This window comes from Marmota marmota, unplaced genomic scaffold (assembly GCF_001458135.2).
Source record: "Marmota marmota marmota unplaced genomic scaffold, marMar, whole genome shotgun sequence".
Lineage (NCBI taxonomy): Eukaryota > Metazoa > Chordata > Mammalia > Rodentia > Sciuridae > Marmota > Marmota marmota.
Window position 1 is genome coordinate 15,184,834 of NW_026000048.1, and position 7,401 is coordinate 15,192,234.

The window sequence follows — 7,401 nt, forward strand, 5'->3', positions numbered from 1 at the left end:
AACCCATGAACACAATATATCTCTCCTTTTATTTAGATTTCTAAGGAGAGGTTTGGCATATTGCTTGTCATGTCTACCCTAAATATTTCATAATTTTGGTGTTGTTGTAAGTGATAAGATTTTTAACTTCAATTTCTGAACATTGAGAGTTAATAAAAATGATCTAAAAATGATAGTTGATTGCTAATATATTGAAACTCATTGACTTCTGTACATTAATATTATATCTTGCACCCTTTCTAAACTTAGTTCTGGTAATTTTTTTGAAACATTTCCATAAGATATTGCTATAAGACAAATCAGGCTAGCTGTGAAAAAAAAATGTTCCTTACTTCTTCCTTTCTGATTTTGGCGCCTTCTAGTTCTCTTCCTTGCTTGTTTGCACAGGATAGAGTCTATCTGATGATGAATGGAAGTGGTGAGAGTGGACATCTTTGCCTTATTTATTACCTTGGGGGGAAAAAAAAACATTCAGGCCTTCACCAATAAGTGTGATGTCAGTCAAAGATTTTTCATATTTGTTGAGAAGAAAATTTAATCAGGAGTGGATTTTAGCTTGTTCCAAATGTGTGTTTTTTTTCTGTATCTACTGAAATATTCATATGGGTGTTTGCTTTCTTAGTTTGGTAATAAGATCAATGATATTGATAGGTTTTCAAATGTTTTTGTTTTGAGTAATAATGAAATGAGGTAAACCTCAGTGAGTCATACATATTATCTTTAAAAAATACACAGTTGTTGGAGCTGAGGTTGTAGTTCAGTGGTAGAGAACTTGCTTTGCACAAGTTAGGCACTGGGTTTGATCCTCAGCACCACTTAAAAACAAAAGTATTGTGTCCATCTACAACTAAAAATAAATAAATAAAATATACAGTTATGATGGTGTATATTCCAATGCATCCATTGAAAATTTAAAATATTATAAGTTGAAAATGCGTATAACACACCTAACTGCACATTATTGCTGTTATGGTTCAGATACAAAGTGTCCCCCAAAAGCATTGCTGTGAGACAACACAAGAATTTTCAAAGCTGAAAAGGTTAGATTATGAGAGCCCCAATCTAATCAGTGGATTAATCAACTGACATGAAATAACTGGGCAGTAACTATAGGCAAATAGGATGTGGCTGGAGGAAGTAGGTCACTTCACCTCCCCTTCCTGGCCATCATGTCTTGAGCTGTGTTCCTCACCAAGCCCTTCTGCCATGATGACGTGCCTAATCTTGGGCCCAGCACTATAGAGTCAGTTGACCATGGACTGAAACCGTGAGCCAACATAAACTTTTCCTTCTCTAAAATTGCTCCTGTCAGGTCTTTTGGTCAGAGCAACAACAATAACAGCAACAACAACAACAAAAAAAAGCTGACCAAAACACTGGCTTACTAACACAGTAGCTGTAGAGTTTCTGCTGTTCCCCTTGTGATCATGACTGGGAGCTGCAACTTGCAGCCTCTGCCCAGCATTATGAGAAAGTATCACTACAAGAGCACATTGTTGATGCAGGGAAAGATCAGACTTCAAAGTACAGTTTCCTCTGTTTGTGCATCACTTTTGCACCATCATAAAGTTGAAAAATCATAAGTTGAACCATCCTAGGGGGGGAGACAACTGTACGTTGTTGGATTCAATTTGCTAAAGTTTGAAGAAGAACTTTCAATCTGTGTTCATGAGAGGTATTTGTCAGTTTTCTTTCCTTGAATTATATACCTGGTTTTGATTTAAGGGAAATGTTCACATAAAATGAGCTGGAAAGTATGCATAAAGCTGGAATAAATGAGATTGTAATATGTCTTTATTTTCTATTTAATATCTGTAGAATCTGTAGTTAGGTTAGTTTCTTAAGGTAGAAGTTGAAGTCAATAATTTAAGACCACTCTTATCATACTGACATTTAATGCTGTACCTTTCTTTCTAATTACTGCTTTCATGGTATCCCACAATAATTTATGCTGTTTTCATTTTCACTTAGTACAAAATGTTTTCTGATTTCTTTATGAACTTTTATTTGTCCCACAGTTTTTTTTTAAATGTTACAGAGACTCCAAATACTTAGAAAATTTCCAGAGATTTTTCTGTCATTAATTTCCAAATTAACTCCACTGTGTTAAGAGAACATTTTGAGAATTTTCTATGACTCAAAATCTGATCTACCTTGACAAATATTTTCATGCACAATTGAAAGGAATATGTGTTATGCTGCTACTGGATATTCTATAAATATCAATTAAATTATTTAAATTAAAGTTAATTTACAATATTTTAAAGGTTTTCTACATGTTTACTGATATTCTCTCTACTTGTTATGTGACTACATTTGTGGATTTGTCTATCCTTGCAGTTCTTTATAGTATTTTCTTCATGTATTTTGGAGCTCTTTTATTGGGTACATAAAAATTTAAGATTTTTATGTCCTCTTGTTAAGTTGAAGCCTTTATCATTACAAGATCATATTTTTCCTAAATAATATTCTTTGCTCTAAAGTCTACTTTGGTATTGATATATTCACTCAAATTTTCTTTACAGTATTATAGCATGGCATTTTATTTATTTTTTATCCTTTTACTTTCAACCCATTTGCCCTATATGTATTTAAAATGAGCTTCCTATAGGCAGCTTATAGTTGAGTCTTAGTTTTTAATTAATGTGAAATTCTCTGCCTTTTGGTTAGAATATTTAAACCATTTAAGTTTGTGATTAATTACATAGTCAGATTTAAAACTAATATCTTGTCTCATCTGCCCTTTGTTCTCCTTTTCTTCTTTCCCTGCATGATTTTGAATAAATTGAACATTTATTTTATCTCCTTTGTTGGTTTATTAGATATAACTCTTTGTTTTGTTATTTTTGCAGTTGCTTTAGGGTTTTCCATTAACACCTTTAGCTTACCTTTACCTTTCAGTGATGTTGTATCATGACATAGATTGTAAAAGAATCTTACAATAGTGTTCTTCTACACCTCCTACCTTTTTTGTTATCATTATTGTATATTTTATTTCTACATGTTTTAAACTCCACAATACATTGTTATCATTTTCTCAGTAAATAGTGAATTATCCTTTGCTGAGATTTAAATAAATGGGAAAACATTATTTTATACTTACGCACATAGTTACCATTTCCAGTGCTTTTTAATCTTTTATGAACATCTTTATTTCCATCTGGTATTTTCATTCTGTCTGAAGGACTTCCTTTAGCATTTCTTATAGTGTGTGTCTGTTGGTGATGTATTCTTCAGCTTTTATATGTCTGAAAAAGTCTATTTCAAATTTGTATTCAAATGTTGTTTTCACTGAGCATAGAATTCCCAGTTGATAGGTTCCTTTCTTTCTTTCTTTTAAAATTTTTTTAGTGCTTTAGAGTTGTCCCACTATCTTCTTACATGCATTGTTTTTGTTGAAAAATATGCTGTAATTCTTGTCTTTGTTCCTCTCTCTTAACATCTCTTTTCTCTAGCTCTTTTTGAGATTTTCTTCTTGTTACAGTTTGGAGAAGGTAATTATGAAGTATGCTGGTTCAGTTTTCTTCATGTCTTTCATGCTTGGACTTCATCTTGGATCTAGTAATCCCTCTCCTGAGGGAGAAATTAAAATTAAAAAAGGTATTTTCATACAAAGGTCTCTATGCAAATGTTCACAGCATCTTTATTCATAGTCACCAAAGACTGGAACTAAACCATATGTCCTTCAACAGGAAATTAATGAACAATATGTGATACATCCACATAATAGGATACTACTCAACAATGACAATAACAACAACAAAATGAACTGTTGATAAATGAAACAGGATGGATGAATCTCAAATGCATTATGCTAAGTGGAAATAACCAGATGCAAAAAAATAAAAAATAAAAATAAAGAACAAATGAGTCCATGTATATGATATTCTGGAAAACAAGAATCTTAGGGATGATGAAGAGATCTGTAGTTGAAAATGGTTAGAGCTTGGAGGAGAATTTGAAAACAAAGGGCAAGGATAAGGGCCTTGGAGTGGGGGTGGAGACAATAACACTGTTGTTGTTATCGTCATTGTGGTGGGGATTTGTGACTCTTTGCATTTGTCAAAACTCACAAACCTCTAAGCCCAAAAGAGTGGGCCTTATTGTATATAATCAAACAATAAAATTTGAAAACCTATATACAAAATATTGAAATACCACTTTTCCATGACTCAGCTAGGTGTATTCACCAAGGTTGGAGACTACAGAATTATTTTCTTGAGATATAAAAAGACTATGAATGCAGGATGAGAGGAATATTTGCATATATTGACATTTACAGAAGCTCTCCTGAAACAGCTGGGCCTCTCGCTGGGAAACTATCACAAAGCCCTTTTTTGGTGTGTCCTGCTTGTACACACACATTCCAAATAGCTTCTTAGCCTAAACTGACATCAAAAAAACTTCATTTGAGGAAAATCCCTAATACAAAAGACAATACTATACAAACACAGAAACAAATACAAACACAGAAAAGGCTAAAACTCAGTAAAAATGAGGCAATATAGAAATTTGAAGAAAATTTTAAAACATTTATTTAATATCCTCAAAGGGCTAAGAGAAGAAATTGAGTCTTTTTTAAAAAGTGTAAAAAGGATATAGAAAGCAATTATAATTTTATGGAGTTTAAATGTAGGGTAGAAAAAATAAAACATATCAGAAGGGCTAGATAAATTTGGAAATATCTTCCAGGAAATATAACTAAGGACAAAGAGATAGTAAACAAGAAATTAAAATTCTAGAAAGTTGCATGATTAATTCAAAACACCAAATCCAAATTATCTGAGTGGTAAAGAAAAAGATACCAGAGGACAGGAAATTTGACCAGCAAAAGATACAAAGTAATTCCTAGACTTGAAATTATAAGCCCAGAAAAAAATGAATGAGAAAGGTCCCAACCAAAGTGTCAGTGTGAAGTTTCCAGAGAGAAAAGTTTGGTTGCATGTTAAAGAATCAAAGTGACCTACTTCTTATGAAAGACATTGGCAGTCAGAAGACAATGGAACAAAGGCTTCAGAATTGTGAGGAAAAAAATAGAATTCATATCCAACTAACCTATCGAAAGTATAAAATCAATAAAAACATTTTCTTAGACATTCAAGATTGTAAAAGTGTTACTTGCCCATAAGCTATTTCTCAGAAAGTTACTGTAGGATATTATGGAGAAAAATAAGAATATATAAGAAAAACAAAGACAGTAAATCTAAGAATCAGGGGAACGAATACAGAAATAAAGCAGAGAGGAATCTCAGGATGTCATCTCTGCAATAGGCCAGATCAAGCCATTCAGATTGCAAAACGATATATTGTTATATTGTGTGTATGTACAAATTTGTAACAACGAATCTCACTGTTATGTATAATTATAATGCACCAATAAAAAAGAAAAATGTAAAGTAAAATGAAATAAAATGAACAACAACATAAAGTGCAAGAAATCTGTCTCTACAGGAAAACAAACTGGAATCAGTAGATTATCTGCTATATTTGGCAAGTAGAAAGTGGTATTAAAAATAGCATCAAAGGTTTTAGAGTTCTTGAGAAAAGTTTGAGAACAATTCATTATGGAAACATTAAAAAAACTAGCAAATAAAAATGAAGCCAATGTCAACTACAAGGAAAACATAAAGTCTCATATGAAAAAAAATGTAGGGCTGGGGGTATAGCTCAGTTGGTAGAGTGCTTGCCTTGCATGCACAAGGCCCTGGGTTCAATCCCTAGCACCACCAAATACACACACACACACATACACACACACACATAATTGTAGAACAGTATTTTGCTCAACATTGAGTAAAACTTTTCATAGTTACAAAACTGCAACACTGATTAATGATTTATTAAAAATTACAAGTGTATTGGGATGATGGAGGAAAGAGGATGTATGTTAAGGCATGGGTGATCTCATCAGAATTCCAAATACTTTCTTTCACATCTAAGACTCAACAGACAATGACTAAAATTGAAATATAAATCCATATTTAAAATCATAGAGGTAATAATCAGAAGAAACAACAAAAAGAAGTGAAGATGTTACCTGTGAGAAACCCAACTTGGAGGTGGGGGCAAGAGAGACTGCTATTTTTTAGATGTCTTAATTTATATTTTAAAAAAGTCATGCATGTTTTATGTGGATAAAAATATAACTAAAATTATAATTGCAGGAACCTATTATGAGAATGTAGAGAATGTTAGGACTGCCTAATAATATTTTTGGAGAGAAAGGAAACTGTTTTCTGTTTTCCAAATCTGCCTAGGCATAGAGCTCACCATGTTAGTTCCTAGGGAATAAAAGGGGCACAGCATGATTCTTCTTTCAGACCTTGTTATGGCATTGTTTTCTTTAAAGAAGCAAAGGTAAAAACTCCTATATTTTACAGTTTTCTTTTAACTCTGTTTTTTTTGTGGTCATTTAAAATAGATTTTCCTTTTTGCCATTATAAATAGTTACCCAGGACTTTAATACCCGTAATAGTTGGCAGCCTTGGACAGCCAACTTGCCTATGTAAGATTGCTCCTGACGTTATGAAATTGACATAAGTAAATGTCACCATAGACAGGAAAATATGGAATCAGATTTTAGCAAATTCAGCTCTTAGACTCTGTAAGAAATAATTCAGGCCTCTGAAAAGGTCCCAGGATGACATCTCAGGGCTGAAGTCCTATGCCAAGCTCCATGAAGCTCTACTACTGAAATGCTTTATGCAAGTTTTGGTCAAGTGGTGAATTTCAGAGGATCTATAGAGATTTCTTAGGGAACTCCAGGACAGTCTTAAAATACCTCATAGCCTCAGGACAGTGACTAATAAAATAAAAACATACCTCTGAAGATCTCCCAGAACCTTGGAGGAGAATTAATTTTGACTTATGTCATTTTTTTGGCTCAGCCAACTGTGAATTTCTATTGTACTAGGCACGTTAAGTATGCAGACAATGGACACAATTACGTTAATTATGCAGACAATGGACACAATTACGTTAGTTCAACATAAACAAGCCAGATGAAGAAAAATTCCATGAACTTTTCCTTGTAAGATGTCTATAGATGAATTCTTTTAAAAAGAAACAGACTATTGATCTATGTTGTTGACAGTCATTGTGATTCTTCACATACAGGGCCTATTTATTCTCTTTTATTCATTTTTTCCCCCTGAATTCCACCTTTCTTCTTTCTGGGCTTCTGAATTGAATTTTTTTTTTTTTTGTATTGTTCTCCCCTGTACTGATTCAGAAGATACATTTTTTTTATTTCTAGTCTTCAAGTAGTTGTCCTTGAAATTTTAACATGGTTACATTTAAACTCTAAAAGATCAATCAACATCTTTACCTGTCTCTTGAATAAAATAAGAGCATAAGATGCTTTAACCCAATCACCTATCTCGAAGCTTGCCTGTTGCCATC

The 7,401-nt window shown here is 32.8% G+C and overlaps 1 non-coding gene across 1 annotated transcript; it reads left to right on the forward strand.

Moving 5' to 3' along the window:
* The first annotated feature begins 5,656 nt into the window (after nt 1-5,656).
* On the forward strand, nt 5,657-5,729 carry Trnaa-ugc. Its single transcript has one exon. It is a non-coding gene; the product is annotated as a tRNA-Ala (tRNA).
* Nucleotides 5,730-7,401: the final 1,672 nt, after the last annotated feature.